This window comes from Herpailurus yagouaroundi, unplaced genomic scaffold (genome assembly GCF_014898765.1).
Source record: "Herpailurus yagouaroundi ecotype Mexico unplaced genomic scaffold, PumYag 163, whole genome shotgun sequence".
Lineage (NCBI taxonomy): Eukaryota > Metazoa > Chordata > Mammalia > Carnivora > Felidae > Herpailurus > Herpailurus yagouaroundi.
In genome coordinates this window covers 64,954,829-64,970,595 of record NW_024412404.1, presented here as the reverse complement: position 1 = coordinate 64,970,595, position 15,767 = coordinate 64,954,829, and the positions used below count along the sequence as shown (strand labels likewise).

Below are 15,767 nucleotides of genomic sequence, written 5' to 3'. Positions count from 1 at the left end.
GCCAGCAGCTTCTAGTGAGAATTATCTTGCTAGGTTCCCAACCCAACAGAGACCTCCAGAACTCCTGAAAGACAGCTTAGCTTGAAAAGTAACAAACTGCACGGTTCTTAGAATTCTAGCTGGTGTCAAACAGGATGGCCCCAGCTGCTCCTCGATCCAAGCAGGATTAGAGACTGAACTGGGCAACGTCAAGAGAAAAACCAAACGACCAACACCAAATCCCCACCAGCAGCTCTAGACTAGTTCCCCAACCCTCCTCATGCTTAAGAATCCCGGTCCCGCAGCACAGCACACACTCCTCCCCACCTCTCCCTCCTGCCCCAGAGCCTAGAGCCTGGAGCCCGGACAGCCTCCCAGAGCGGGTCCACCCAGTGCCACAACGTCACCAGGCCTGCCAACAGTCCCCCGGCCTTCTGGGCATCTCTCACCTTGCCTGCCACATCCCGTTCCTGCAACCTTTGGGGCCCCTGGTAAGGAGACATGGGTTTCTGTTCATTCTATTTTCTGTCACCCCTATGTACACTCACACCTTGGGGAATGCCAGGAGCTAAACCTGAGAACCATCCAACAGGACTTCTGAGCGCAGCCTGACTATAAAGTACCCTCATCCCCAAATTCCAACTTTATACACAAGCCCCAAATGAGTCTTGTGCTTCTCAGGTAACTGGTCTGTGCTTCACCTGTGTATTAGTCAGCTCAGTTGCCACAAGAGAAATCTACAGACCACATGGCTTACGCAGAAATTTATTTTTTCACAGTTCTGGAGGTGTAAAGTCCAAGATGAAGGTTCTGGCTGATCTTATGTCTGGTGAGGGCTCTCCTCCTGGCTTGCAGACAGCTGCCTTATCCTCACGCCCTGGATCGGGGGTTGTGGATGAGGGGAGGGGAGGGGAGGGGAGGGGAGGGGAGGGGGGAGAGGAGGAAGGAGCAGGGAGAGAGAGATCCGTCCCTTTTATAAGGCCACCAATCTGGCTGGATGAGGGCCCCACCTTATGACCTCATTTAATCTTAATTACCTTCTAAAGGCCCCTCTCCCAACAGCCACCTTGGGGGTTAGGGCTTCTACACAGGAGTCTTAGGAGGACACACTTAACCCTTGGCTGGCCCTCCCATCAGGCAGAAGCCCACCCCAGCCTCAGAGAGTTCCTCACACAGAATTCCAGCATCGAGAGATGAAACCCACACCAGTAAAGCAGACACCTGAGTGTGAGTGTGTGGGCCTAGGGAAGGAAAGGCATCGGAATGGCTGTGTTGGGGCTGGGTCAGAAGAGGCTCCCCAGACAGAGCAGAGGAGGGGTCTGGGAAGAGGGGAATGGGGTCTCCTACCCATCCACGCTCAGAGCAAAGCCTTGTTGCGCAGGCTTCTAGAGAACATGCCAGAACAGAAGTCCGTGGCCTTTGCGCTGAAAGGGGCTTCAAGAGGAGTCTCGCAGGCTCATTCCATTTGGGACCTGGGTGGGCGGGAGGATTACCTTGGAGCATTTTTCAACCCCCGCCTTCAACAGGAGGAGGAAGAGGCCATCAGCACTGACTCTCCCTGGTCTTGTGCCTGAGTGCCAGGCTTCCGCTGTCTGGGGCCGCCCTGAGCAGTGCCCTGTGTCAGGCAGCCGGCCCCATTCCGTGTGGGGTAAGGTACTCCCAGGAAGCTTCCCCGGGACCCTGGGGGATAGAGGCAGGGGACTGTGTGGGGCTTGGGAGGCCAAGCAACTGAGCTCACAGAGATTGGAGCCAGGCAGCTTCTTCCTCAGTGGTGCAGGAGACTTGAAAATCCTCATCATCTAAACCCAGAGCCCATGTGTACTTCGCTCTGAACCCCAGGAGGCAGCTTCAAGTCTGAGAGCTGCACAGAGGGGCCAATACTCACCTGGCTGCCCAAAGATGACCACCCGGTCCAAGTAAACTCCGGGCGGCCTGGAGCCAGTCCTTCTCAATAGCGAGCACCCCACAATCAAAACATCACCAACACGTGCAGCCAAGATCTGGCTTTTCAATGAGTAATCGGGATTTTCCACATCAATGCCAGGGCACAACTGAAGCACCACAAATGGCTGCTTCCAACACCAGAACTACTACAAACACTTGTTTCTGGCCGATACAAAAGAATATTTAAGTAACCCATCCAAGAATCCGTCCTGTCTTAATTGTCATGATGCGCAGCGACTAGGAAAGAAACACCTCTGGCTCAAAGAAGGCTTCTTAGCAAGAAACCTCATCATACAGGGAGGCAGAATCACTGAGGAAATCAGAACCAGAACATCTGGAGGTTTTCCCGGAGTGACAAACGGTCCAGACAACACCACAAGAACAGCAGTGATGATCTCAGTCCAGAAGCAAATGTTCTAATTACACTCAGGGCAAAAATAAACAAATTTAAAGAGAGAGAGAGAGAGAGAGAGAGAGAGAGGAGATAAAAGAAGTTTTTTTGTTTTTTTTTTAATTTTTTTTTTCTCAACGTTTATTTATTTTTGGGACAGAGAGAGACAGAGCACGAACGGGCGAGGGGCAGAGAGAGAGGGAGACACAATCGGAAACAGGCTCCAGGCTCTGAGCCATCAGCCCAGAGCCCGACGCGGGGCTCAAACTCACGGACCGCGAGATCGTGACCTGGCTGAAGTCGGACGCTTAACCAACTGCGCCACCCAGGCGCCCCAAAAGAAGTTTTTAAAGCCCATACTTTTGTAGGAAAAGAAACTAAAGTAATGATAATAGGTCAAAACCCATGTGGATTCAAACAGTAGGAGAGCAACAGGCAGGATGTCACAGAGGACCCTGCACAGGTGACCACCTCCCCTGCCCAGCTCACCCGGGACCTTGTGGGTTTAGCAGTGAAAGTGTGTGTCCCAGTAAACCACTAGTCACCCATGACAGGACACAGAGGTCTCCCAGAGCCTGCCCTGCTGGTGGGCAGAACACCTTTACGGTGGCTGATTGTGGCCAGAATGACGGATAATGTTGAATATTAAGAACACTACTTCAATTTTAGAACCTACGTACTTGGTCTGGCTGTTCTCGGAACAAATTCCAAAAGCAGCGTGAGAGGAGCGCCCCCCCCCCACAAACTCCCTGTTGACCCAGTGGGGGCCGGACCCCGCCAGCGCGAGAGACGGATGGGCCGGGGTGGGTGCAGAAGGTGGTGATCGGCAAACATGCCGGCAGAATGCACCGCATCCATCTGACTCGACAGCTTAATCTGACGATAACACAATGGTGACAGAAACAAATTTTTCTGCACAATAAAGAATAGCACACATGGGCTTTTCTTGGGATAGGTACCTAAACTCAGTAACTTTTGAAAATACATCATTTCTTCCCTTTGCCCATTATTCCAGGAACTTCCACTGAGTGTGAAAAGCCTTACTGACGAGAGTGGCTGCAGACACAGGAGAGGATTCGGGCGAGGCCCCGTGCAGAGGACCCCCACCCACCTCCTCTCCCGGCCCCCCGCTGATGTCATTTCTTAACTAGGACAAGTTCAGGACCCGGAGACTTGGAAGCGCCGTATCTCGGGACCTTGGCCACCCTGTGGGGCGTCCAAGGGCCAGGGCAGCCGGGAGGCCCAACACGCGTCACCCTTGACTCCGTCTGAATCACTGGCACCTTTCCGTCTGTCCTTCCCACACGCCACCCGGTGACCACCCAGGACCCTCCTGGGTGCTCTGCCCAGGCCTCCTCCGCCAGGCCGCCGGCTTCTCCTGGTCCAAGTCCCCCTCACAGGTCACTCTCCCACGGGGGGCCTTCTCCAAGCACTTCCCGCCCCCACGCAGGCCCACCCTGACCCCCGGGTGCGCCCAGAAGCACTCCCAGAGCCTGAAACAGCGACGCGGGGTGGACAGGCCGCCAGAAGCCCCAGCAGTGACCCGCACGGGGGCGCAGGGAGGTGCACACGCTGACGTCGGCCGGGTGGTCTCGACCTAAGGGGACTGGGCACGCGTTTCCCTTTCAACGTGTATCCTGAAGGGACTGCACACCCCGAACTTGGCGGTTGTGTTGAAAGACCCCACGAGCGCTTGCAGGAAAGCACAGCCGCCCCCCTCCCCCCACCAACGGAGAGCGGGCAGGGGTGCGAGCGCCGCTCGCGAGGCCTCCTCAGCCCTGCCCGAGCCAGGTGACAGGAGGGCAGGCAGCCACCCCCCCCCCCAACCCCAGGCGGCCATGACAGAAACGGGTTATGTACCCTGCGAAAGCCAGATCGTTTCTCTGACTTCCCCAAGGCCTGCCTTTCCGTGAATAAAAAGCACACACACCCCGTGTTTCCCTTCCCCGTTTAGAAACACAGCTTCTAAACACAGTCACCTTCCACCTCCAAACTGCACCCAACTCCCTCGGCGCCCCGCACTCTGCCAGCAAGCCCTCCAGGCCCCCTCGGCTTCCCACACGCTGTCCCCACCCCCACTCTGACACGCCACGTGTGACCGTACCGCTTCCGCCCGCGACGTGAGTGACCGTACCGCTTCCCGGCGTGCGGCGCGTGGCCGTACCGCCTTCCCACGTGACCGTACCGCTTCCCAGCATGCCGCACGCGCGACTGCACCACCTCCCCACTTGGCCGTACCGCCTCCCGACGTGCTGCGTGCGACCGTACCGCTTCCCAGCCTGCCGCACGCACGGTCGTGCCACCTCCCCACGCGGCCGTACCGCTTCCGCACGTGAGGTGCGTGACAGTACCACCTCCCCGCATGCCGCGCGTGTCCCTAGCGATTCCCTGCGTGCCGCCTGCCAACAGAGGTCGCCCGCCACCCGGACCTCCTCTCCTCCTCCCTCCCTGTCGTCCCTGTTGGTGACCGCAGTGGTCCCCCACTCACAAAGCTCCCAAGGCCAAGGGTCAGAGAGAACAGTCCCCTTCCTGGCTGGCCTGGCGCTAACTTTCGGCCCCCTTTCTGGCCCCGACTCCCACCCCTACTCCAGCCAGACTGCTCGCACATCCATCTACATCCATGAGTCCACGCGTGCCACCACTGGGCCGCAAGTCTATGCACAAGTGCTTCATCCGCCCTTACGGCTGGAATCGGGAGCAAGTCCGTGGCCCATCGGGACTCGGTAATGAGAGTGGCTGAAGTCCTCGAACATAGCCTGGCGCCCACGGCGCTCCTCTCCTTTCTCCGGCACCTGCACACTGGTCCTATGCTCAAAGGAGGGACGCGGGGTACACCTGCGTCTTCAGTAAGTGGCAGAGCACACACAGGTAGGGTCTTGTCAGCCCCGTACAAGTGGCTTGTGTGCTGGGAGGTGTCGTGAGCACGGCAAGCAGGCACAGACTTGAGAGCGCTGTTTTTCCCACAATGTGAAGGATAATGCTTAGTCACACTGGCCTTCAAAAAATACACGCAAGAACATACAGGTGTGGATTTATGTCTGCTACATCTTGCCTCTAAAAGGACTTGTACCCATTTCTCTGCTTCACCCCTGCAGAGGCATCATGACACAACCAATGGGCTAACACAGAACCCCGCTCCTATGCCCGTGTGCCTTGTACAGGCCCCTCGGCCTCTCCAGGAGCCAGTCTCCTCATACACAAAATAAAGAAACTAACGGTGTCTGGGTCACCCAGTGATCCTGAAGATATGAGAAGCCGATCTACCTACGTAAATCAACCAGCACAGTGAGCCTTCAATAAATGCTATTATCAGCAATACTATCATTCTCGCACTGTCCAGATTCTTCTGGAACTGGACTGACTCTACTAGGCTGACCCATGATAGGACGGGAAAAAGACACCCCTAAATATGGCCCATTTCCACCCACACAAATTATTGTGGATTTTTTATTTTTGACAAAACTGACCTAACCCATCGCCTTACCCATCACTACCACAGTATGAGCGGTCACATATGCTGGGGACCCTGATGGCTCCTGACCACTGCCAGTGTCCGATTCTGTGTGTGGCCCTTCAGGAGGTTCTTTCCATTTAACAGATGCTTACTGTCAAGCCTCCTAGGGCTGCCAGAGACTGGCAGGGTCCACTGGCCTGCTCTCTACCCACGCAGCACGAGCCTGCCATGGGCACCGCACACCTGAGCACTCACAGATCACACCTGAGTGGGGAGCACCTTGACAGCAAGCACTTGAGCAGCTGTTGATAATGTCCACTGTGAAAAACCAAACTGGCAGCAAGGGAAACCAGCTCCTTAGAGAAAGAATTTTAGAAACCCGGCAAATTAGCACTGAGCTACATCATCCTCCAGACCAAACACAAGTCCATGACCGCCTGGAATTACAGACACACAGGAGATGGGACACTGGACTCCATCGCTAGTCCTGCCTCCTCCTGAAAACAGGTCGGTGGCTCTGAGCTAACAAAGGTCGGCTATTCCTGGGCTCACCAGGGCCTGGTGTGATCTGTAAATACAATTCCCTCCCAATAGCCAACAACAGCCCTCTGAATGGTAGTGTCATCTTCCCTATGTTGGGGGAGACTAAGGATCAGAAAAGTTAAGTAACTCTACTCAAGGTCATATAACTAGTAGATCCAGATCCAGACAAGCAGGCTTGTTACCAGAGGCTGCACACTTAACCCTGTGCTTGCCTCCCCAAATGGGGGCTTGGGTTATGTGTAAATCTATAAAACCAGGATGTTATTGGGCTGGAGGGAAAGTAGGATTTCCGGTTTGTTCCTCCCCACTTTTCTAGGTAGAATCTCATCCTTCTATGAGACTGTGGTTCCAAGTTAAGACTTCTACCCAGGCAGTGCTTCATACTTTATTATTTCATGTGCTTACACTCACCCAAGTAGACACAATAAGCATGATCATCACCATCAGACACAGGAGGAGGCAGCTTGGGTTTTCAAAGTTTCTTAAAGTCACCCTACTAGTAAATGGCACCACCCAAATCCCTCCCATTTTTCTCCCCAACACAACTCTGGCACTTCCTGAATAAAAACTCAACTCTGTTCTACAAAAATACATTCAGTTGTGCGTTTGAAAGTCAGCCCTCATCTGAGACCATGAACACGCTTCTACCCAGAGAGGAGAAAAGCAATGCCAGCCATTCAAAGGAAAAGATAGGAGTGAAATATAATATGGCTGTCCATGCTTAACATTTGTTTGTAAAACTAATGCCAAAGTTTTGGTAACATCTGCATCTTCTGTCATAACCACAAGACCGAAAACTATAACACTATGATAACATGTTGGGTTTGCAATTTGAAGAGATTCACATGTCTCTGAGGAGTTACAAAACCATACACAGATCCATAAGCACGGGCAACTGACGACAATGCTGGCTGCGAATGGATCCATCTGGAAGAGGAACTCCAGAGCTTGTCTGGGCTGGCGAGCACTACTTCTCAGCCATCCTAAAGATTTCCCAAGAGATGCTTGGAACATTGGGGTCCCTAGAATTCCCTGGGAAGCTTGCAAAGACACAGGTCCCCAGGTGCTGATCTCGTAGGTCTGACAAGGAAGCCTACAATCTGCCTTTTGTAACTAGCACCCTTGGTAATCCTGATACCAATAGGACTCAGAGCCCCTTTTGAGAACACTGTACCTACGACACATGGATATCCCACTACAAGGACAGCAATGCGTTCCAGTGGTGGCTCTTACCAACGATCCCAAACAAGCAGGTCAAAATCTGAAGGTAACACCTTGGGTCCCAACTTTTAGTCCTTTTGACTGGGGGGTAAACTGTAGCTAACAATTTAAAAACAAATGAGAAATAACTAGTTACTTACTAAATTTCAACAGTTAAATGTCCCATCCCATATCTTGCCCCAAGATTCAATTCCCTCTCTACGCCCATCTAGATACCTCTCAACACCCAGTGCTGGAAGTGCCTAATCTATCAATAAGGTGAGAGTTTTCTAAACTACTATCCATATGACTCAATTTGTCAGTAAAAACTGCCACCAGCGCTGTGCTTGCAGAAAAATGTCCATAAATGCATTATTGCGACTGGCAGATCGATGTCTATAATAAAAACAAATAGATTTAACAAGTGCCTGCTTTTACGAGTGGTGCCATTGGCGGACCGCACGTTCAGCTTCACCCCCAGACTTCTGGGAATGGGCAATAGAGCTCGGGCTGGATACTCTGCTGACTTCACAAGTGCTACGGGTAGGAAATTATTCTAACAAGACAATTTTCAAAGTAGTAGAGCGAACATATGAGGCATTTATAACTCGCTCACAATCCCTTTCGTGGTTCCACACAGACGACAACAAATTTAACTGCCAGGAAATGTTTCTATAGAACTTTTAACTGGTTTTACCACAGCTGCATCAAAAGCCAAAAGTCTACTCCAGGTTGGGGCCGGGGGGATGGAGACATGAGGCCTGCCTCCCTGGAGACCCCCACTCCTCCAAGCCCCCAATCGGATTGAAAACAACTTGTGGTGTCAAAAACAAGTTTCAGCGTTTAACACATAGCCAAGGGTGTCACTGCTGTGTCAGTGGCTCCTGGGGCTGCCTATTTAGTTAGTTATTTCGCTAAGGCAGACATCAGGAGCGTGACTGCCACAGACTGGCTTCCCCGCCAGGGATTCTGAGCACTTTGGCAAGACACTGTGACCGATTTACACGTAGGCCACATCTGCCAAAACCACTTGGGTTCCTTCAAAGGTTACAAAAGGTCACGAAACAATTTATTCCTGTTCTTAGACAATTCACTTCAATTGCTATTTAAAGGAATAAGTCATTCACTATATTCCATATATTCACTATACGGTTTTCCCAAAACCTTGCAGCCCTCTCTAAGCTCTTTATTATTGTTAAATTTTCTACACCCAAAGGAAACGACTCTTTCCACTGACCAGCAAAGACGTACCGGTTACCCTAATGCCACAGGACACCCATCTGGCAGTATTCTGTCTCCCAACAGTCTACAACTTTCACCTACCTTTGCCCAAGACAGGCCTCCAGAACTAACAGGAGGGGAAATGCATCCTGTGAACCAAGGGAAAACCAGCCCCTCCTGCACAGCTCAGGCCCCTCCCCCACACATACTTTTACTTTAAACCAGGAACGGGTGCTGTTGGGTTTGTTCGCTCATCATGAGTACATGTGAAAGGATGACAGGGAATCCACTCTCACCCAATGGGAATGTTATGGTTTGTATGTCTCCGATTTTTAAGTTTCAGGCTTGTATAAATAACATTCTGAGATAAGACCTAAGCACCTGTATCAGAAGCTACCCATCACAGGGGTGCCTGGGTGGCTCAGTCGGTTGAGCGGCTGACTTCGGCTCAGGTCATGATCTCGCAGTCTGTGAGTTTGAGCCCCGGGTCGGGCTCTGTGCTGACAACTTGGAGCCTGGAGCCTGCTTCAGACTCTGTGTCTCCCTCTCTCTCTGCCCTTTCCCTGCTCACACACTCTCTCTCTCAAAAATAAATAAACATTAAAAAAAAAAATTTTTAACAACAAAAAAAGAAGCTACCCCTCCCAGAAAAGAGGCTCAGGGGGCCTAAGACAGTAGCCGAATGAGCTCAGGGCCTTTCAGAGACCTGGAGCCCAATGTAGGTGTCTGGAGTGACCAGAGACGTGACAGGAAGTCAAAACCCCCAGGGAAAGTTGACCCACAAGAGGAATTTTATGCAGTTAGATAAAGTCAGAGAGAAGTATGAAAACACACCTGATAATAAGGGTAACAGATGACCACAGGAAAAGAGAATTCAGAAAATACTGTCTTGCTTCCATGATTTTCTATCAAAGAGACTATACTATAAACTGAAAAGGGCCTTGAGACCCCAAGCAGGGAGCTGGAATAGAGCCGTGTTGGTGGTTTGAGTCCCTGGCTTCTAAGTGTCCTCTGCGAAATAAGAAAAATGAAGACAATTTAGTAAGTTTCCTTTATGGAACAACACCAAGGAGCACACTGGGTTCCTGGGACAGCAAGAGCAGAGACTGCCAGGGAGGCCCCCTTCTTCCTCAGGCCCCACTGCCCTCCTCCCCTGCACGGCCAGCCCAGGACCTCACTTGTGCACCAGGAAAGGCAAGTGGGGACAGGAGGCCTGAGTGGAGGGCCCAAGTGAGGCTCGACCGAGAGCCACACGAGATCAAAACACAGGAGAAAAGAAAGGTCTGAGAATCTCCACTGAACAAGAGTGAGATCTTTCCAACATGTCCACGCCTAGTGCATTACTTCTTTAAACTTCCCTCTCCATCAGTGTTCAACAGTGTCCAGAGCAGAGTTTAATAGTACTAAAATCTAGCTCTTATAACACAGATTTGTTTTCTGTTTTAAGTAGGCTTCATGCCCAGCATGGAGACCAATGTGGGGCTTGAACTCATGACCCCGAGATCAAGACCTGAGCTGAGATCAGGAGTTGGATGCTTAACTGACTGAGCCACCGAGGCGCCCACAGATTTGTTTTAGTGAAAAGAACATTCATGAAGAAAAGGTGCCTTTCTATAGCTCTGTACTTGAGGCCCGGTTCATCCAGCCCCCATACTGTACTCTACTATTCAAATTCTAACTCAAGACAAGAACCTGGGAAGAAATCAAGCACCTGTAGAGCGAGGCCAACTCTCCACTACCTGTAGACTCTGGACCTTTGCAGGTGTGCACTTGCTGTGGCCTCCAGGACAACAGTGTCTGAGTTAACACAATATGAACTCCCCGCTGGGGGGGGCAGCCAGGAATGGAGAGGAGAACTCTGACACTGTTTCCTTAAAATTGCTTTACCCCCAGCATGCTTTCGTTTTTATGTCCTTTTCTAATGCTTTTACACCCTTTTTTTATGCCGTGTGTTATCCATTGAAGGACTCAGGGAAAGAACAAAACTGTCTCTTCATCATCTATCTTGGGGAGATGGAGAGAAGGGCCTGACGCAGACATTTACAGGTTCTTAATGTAAGTAACCAGTCCGATTCCTAGCTCCCCATGTTCAACAGCTTCGTGCTCTGCCACAAACAGCTGAAGTGACCCCTCCCTGGGCAAAGCAGCCTCCCTCTGCCCTGATGACTGTCCACCCAACCAAGCAAACGCTGTGTTTGAGCATACAAAATGTGCTTCCAAGATAGAAAGCCAAGTACTGAGCAGAGGCCTTGATAGGGAAGACCATTCTGAGATCTCAGTAAATGATGGGCCCAGAAAGGGAGCGGGGAATACGTGGGTTAGAACACTGCTCTACTGTATTGTCACTGACTTGGGAATTATGGTGCCCAGTGTAAATGGCTCTCAAACTCCACTTATTTACTCTAAGTGTTTGCGGAGGCAATTAGGGCGAAATGTATACACACACCAGCCATGAAAATGAGGACCCCAGAACTTGCTCTTCTCTGGCACTGTCTTAAAACACGGTGCAGCAAATGTGGAATTCTGCACAAAGAGTATGCTAAAGGCTTGCTGCAAGGAAGGGCCGGAGTAGAGGCCTCTGGAAGCTTCCTGGGAACAGAAGGCAAGCGGCGGCCCCCAGGCGCTGGTCAGTAGTGCAGGGCGGGGGAGTGGGCAGGGAGAGCGTCGAAGATGTTGGCCAACTACAGGCATGGCAGGGGAGGCCACAACGGGCCGCTATCACCACAGAGCAACTTGGTCCAGGAACTCCAGACGTGGGGAAGGAGGGCCGCACCTGGGCACACCTGGGTACACCTGGGCACACGTGCGCACACCTGGGGCCTGTGCAGAGAGGGTGGGATCAGGGCAGGCCCCTCGCCTATGGCGAGGAGAGGGTGCCCATAGAACCACAGGCTTCAGACCACTGCTCAGCCTAAGACAGGCCCCGACTTTGGCGGGAGGGCAGCAACCCAGACACTCACCGCGTCACCAGGGCGCCGACCACGAGCAGCTGCGAGCACAGGGTGGCCAAGTGCTGGAGAACCACCGGCTGCCCAGGCACGTCCGGGGCGCGGGGGGCGGAGCCGGGGCGGGGGCGGGGCCACAGTGGGCGGGGCCTGGACGTGACGGAAGCTTGGTCAGGAAGAGCGGAGCCACGGGCGCGGGGGCGGGGCCCAGAGAGGGGGGCGCCGGGAAGTGCGGGGAGCGGGGGTGGAGGCCGAGGCGCGGGGGCGGGGCCTAGAAGGCAGGGCGGGGCCGGGGCGGAGAGCGGACGCCCGCCCCCTGTCTGCGGACTGCCGCGGGGGTCGGAGCATGCCCAGTGCGGCGGAGCCTGGGCTGACCCCGCTCTGCGCAGCCTCGCTGGCCTCTCGGCGCCGCCCCGCAAGGGCCCTCCCGCCCGCCGCCGACCGGCCTCCCCTGCGTGGCCGCTCAGATCCCGCGCTCCCGCCCCACAGCGCTCCGTGCCTCAGTTTAGCCACCACCATAAGCTCCGCGTCCCCTGGTGCTTGCGGTCCGCGGCGCCAAGTGCTCAGTGGCCGTGTTGCCAACTCAGCTCTGCGGGGCAGGGGCCCGGAGCGCGGGCTGCCTGCCTGGGCCTCCCGGAGGGCAGGGACAGGCAGGACTCCGGGCACCATCCGGGTCGATGAGCGAGCAGAGGGGCCTGGGATGTCTCTATTACCTGTGGTCGGAGGTGGCCTTGCAGGGCCCCTCGGGTCCTGAAGGTCGCCATGACCTAGACACAGGCTCCGTAGCAGCCAGGCCAGGCTCAGGTGCTAGTCAGTGAGCACATGGGTGCCGGCGCTACTTGGTGCTCTGTGGACGTTATTATGGTTGAATTGTGTTCTCCCAGAAAAATATGTTGGCGTCCCAACCCCAGTACTCAGAATGTGACCCTATTTGGAGATAGAATCTTTACAGAGGTAACAAGTTAAAATGGGTCCTAATGCCATACCACTGGTGTCCTTGCAAGCAGAAGGCCAGGTGAAGACAGAGACTCAAGGAGAACTGTGTGAAGGGGGAGGGTGCAAAGTGGTACATCCAGGAGCCAAGGAGAACCCAGGACAAGAGAGGCACGGACAGCACCCAGCCCTGGAGCCTTCAGTGGGAGCACAGCCCTCTGCACACATTGATTTCAGACAATAGATGTGTGCTGTTTCCAGACACTCAGTTTTTGGTACTTTTTATGACATCCCCAGGAAGCAGTATAGACCCATTGTATCCAGCTTGATGGGCATAAGGTCCCCTGGGAGTCTTCCCCAAAGCTTGAGGGAGGTCACACACCCATTGGTCCCATCTCAGGACCACACGTTCTAAGTCATCTATGGGCCCCTTAGGTTCCGTTTTCTTAATGGGAAAGAAATCTTCACTCTCCCCGTATGTACAACTCCTCTACTGGGACATTTGTGACTTGAGTGACTCGACATATCAACGTTGTCAATAAAAATTTGTTCAAAGAACCTAAAGAAAGGTTGCTTTATGATCAACCCCAGTGACTATAGATGCATGGTGGATTCTCTCAAGCCCCCCATGCGGGGCCACGCCTCAGCTGGGACACGTTCAAAATAACTGGCCTGGGCCCCGGAGTACACGTTGGTGATTAAGTTACTTTTTTTCTGGTGAGACTAGACTCAGCCTCAGAATCCTTCTCCATCCTGCTCCAGGCAGCCACAGGCACTAAAACTAGGAAGACAGGAGAAATGAAACACCTTTGCCATTTGTTCTGGTCTTCTCTGTTGGCTCACTGTGAAACTTTAGGAAATTTACTCAAATTCTCTACTCCTCAATGCTATCATGTGTAAAGGATTTTTATAATGACCCACTCTTTGTGGCGCGTGCAGGTACGCGCAACAAACATCGACAACGATATGCCTGTCTTCTTATAGTCTATTACAGTCTATACACTCAGAACTAGGATCCCAACAGAAATGAAAAGGGAAAATAACACCGAAATGGACCAGGATATCTTCTGGTATCCTAGCAAGTGTACTGTGATGTAATTTTGTAACAATAAATAAATTCTACTCTTCTTTTTATCTAAACAGTATAATAATATGATTCCGTAAGCTGTTAGTAAAACGAGACTTAGCTGGTATTAGCATCTCTGATTCCCACGCACGGAAAGAAAGGTCATCACAGGCAACCTAAGGCCCTCTTAGAGAGATGATGTGGATTTGGGGAGGGGTAGGCCAGAGAGACAGAGGAGAATGCAGCATCCAGGGGGATGCAAACACCAGGCTCTCCTGGTGGGACTCAGTTACCCTTCAGGGAGGTTGAGAGACACTGCAGCTGCCTTCACAAGGGGCATCAGGTCAGGAGCCATGTAGGGGTCTTAGAACCAAGGGGGGTTAGAGGGAAGCCACCCCTCCTGCCAAGGACTGGCCCTGCCAAAGGCTGAGACTCCAGAACATGACATTTAAGACTCTCCAGCGAACAGAACTGAAATCCACACTCTCAACACTTACTTGCTGGTAAATTCTTCTCCTCTTAATGATAATTTCCAAAAGCTCAAAGCATTTCCTCGAAAACTGCCCTAGGCCTCATTCCTATGTCCCATTACACCAGCATCCTCACCTACGAACACGTCCTGTCATTGAAGCAACACAAGGATAGCCCCAGTCTGGGGAACAGCTTGGTGTGTAAGGGACGCAAGGTCAGGATATTTGGGGTGCAGCCCTGCCAGCCTCTCACTGTGCAATCCACCTGACTGCTCTGTCGGATGACAGCGTTGGACTAGGTGGACAAAGTTTCTTTGGGGTTTCCCATCTGTAGATTAATAAATCATATCCCATCTTCTCTGGACACAGCTTCCCATGAATGACTTTTTGCAAAAGAAATGGAAAACCAAAGGAGTATATGCTCGTTGCCACTCTGACTTCTCCAAGGGACCTCCTTGAATGTCCTCTAAGATTGGCCAGCTTTCTTGTGGGCACTGGGAACAATGTTAATTTGCATCATTTCTTTAAACATCCAAATGGATACCTTTCAGGTTAAACAAATGAACATGCCATGTGATTGCTTCCAATGATTCACAACCCAAGAATTTGTTTAATAAGCCTTTCTTTCCAAGCTACTTTTGTGACGTTAGAGACCATTTACAACAAAGCTGTCTTCAGTAGTCAAACTTAATCCTTACTACCCTGCCTTTGGGAAAAGAAGGGATTTTATAATGATCACATAAAACCTTATGTGGTTTGAAAGCCCCAAACTCCGGACAAACGTGTGAGGGTCGTATAACAAAAGAAACATGTTACAGAGCTCCCTTCTTTAAGTGTTTTACATGTGGTTTTCTTTTAGGATAGCATCTCCAGCGGAGAGTTTTACCGATTAACACGATTGATTTTCCCAGCCCCAGTGTTCCTGTAAGGGTCGAAGCCAAGAGCCTGCACCTAGGATCTGGGTGGTATAGCCAGCCAGTGATGGGGGGTGGGGCACATTCTGGAGGAGTGGAGGAGGAAGGTGGGGGGCATCAGGGCCAAAGGCACCCAGAGTTCGGTCAAAATAGGGCAACCAGATAACTGAATACCCAGGCAATGTATATAATACATGCAAACAAGTGAGTGAAAGTCGACTCTTCAGATGCGCACGTGTGTGGATAGATTGGCTTAGAGAACGACTTCTTCAAGTGCAGAAGCTTTGGGGGAGGTTGTCTCAAACTGTGTTGGGCTATTTGAGCGTTGATCACTCAGGACTGGGGATTTTGTTAGACGTTGGCCCTTTTGAAAGCAGCTCCTACACTTATTACAAAGTGTTTTTGATCCATTTTCAGGAAGGGCTTTGTTTGTAACACGTTGTTGGCAGTTTGGGCAAAATCTTTTAAGTAGTGTGAAGTTCTGGGGAGTGTGCACCTGGGCCGCCAGGAGGAAGGCGTCTCCCCCCTCCTCTGTCCTTCTGGGATGAGCCAGAAGTGCCTGCATTTTTGTGACTTGGAAATTAAAGCAGAAGACATGGGGGTTTTGATGCTGAGGTTGTGATTTTTCCTCATTTGCCTCTGCCTGGGAAACTACACACGAAAATCAAGGCAGGAAAAGCAGCCATACCAAACGTTCTGTCTCAGCC

At 52.0% G+C, this 15,767-nt stretch overlaps 1 protein-coding gene across 6 annotated transcripts in view; it reads right to left on the bottom strand.

Annotated features, from left to right (window-relative positions):
* MGMT (O-6-methylguanine-DNA methyltransferase) overlaps positions 1-11,928 on the bottom strand; it is a 303,642-nt gene extending 291,714 nt beyond the window's left edge. For 2 of the 6 annotated variants that reach the window (XM_040486787.1, XM_040486788.1), the window contains exons 1-2: positions 11,693-11,912; positions 9,567-9,743 (exon numbers count right to left, since the gene is read on the bottom strand). The gene's annotated coding sequence lies outside the window, so the exon portion shown is untranslated. Of the gene's footprint in view, positions 1-4,418; positions 4,476-9,566; positions 9,744-11,692 lie in introns of those variants that run through there. The other 4 variants (XM_040486791.1, XM_040486789.1, XM_040486786.1 and 1 more) reach the window with 4 other exon arrangements.
* Positions 11,929-15,767: the final 3,839 nt, after the last annotated feature.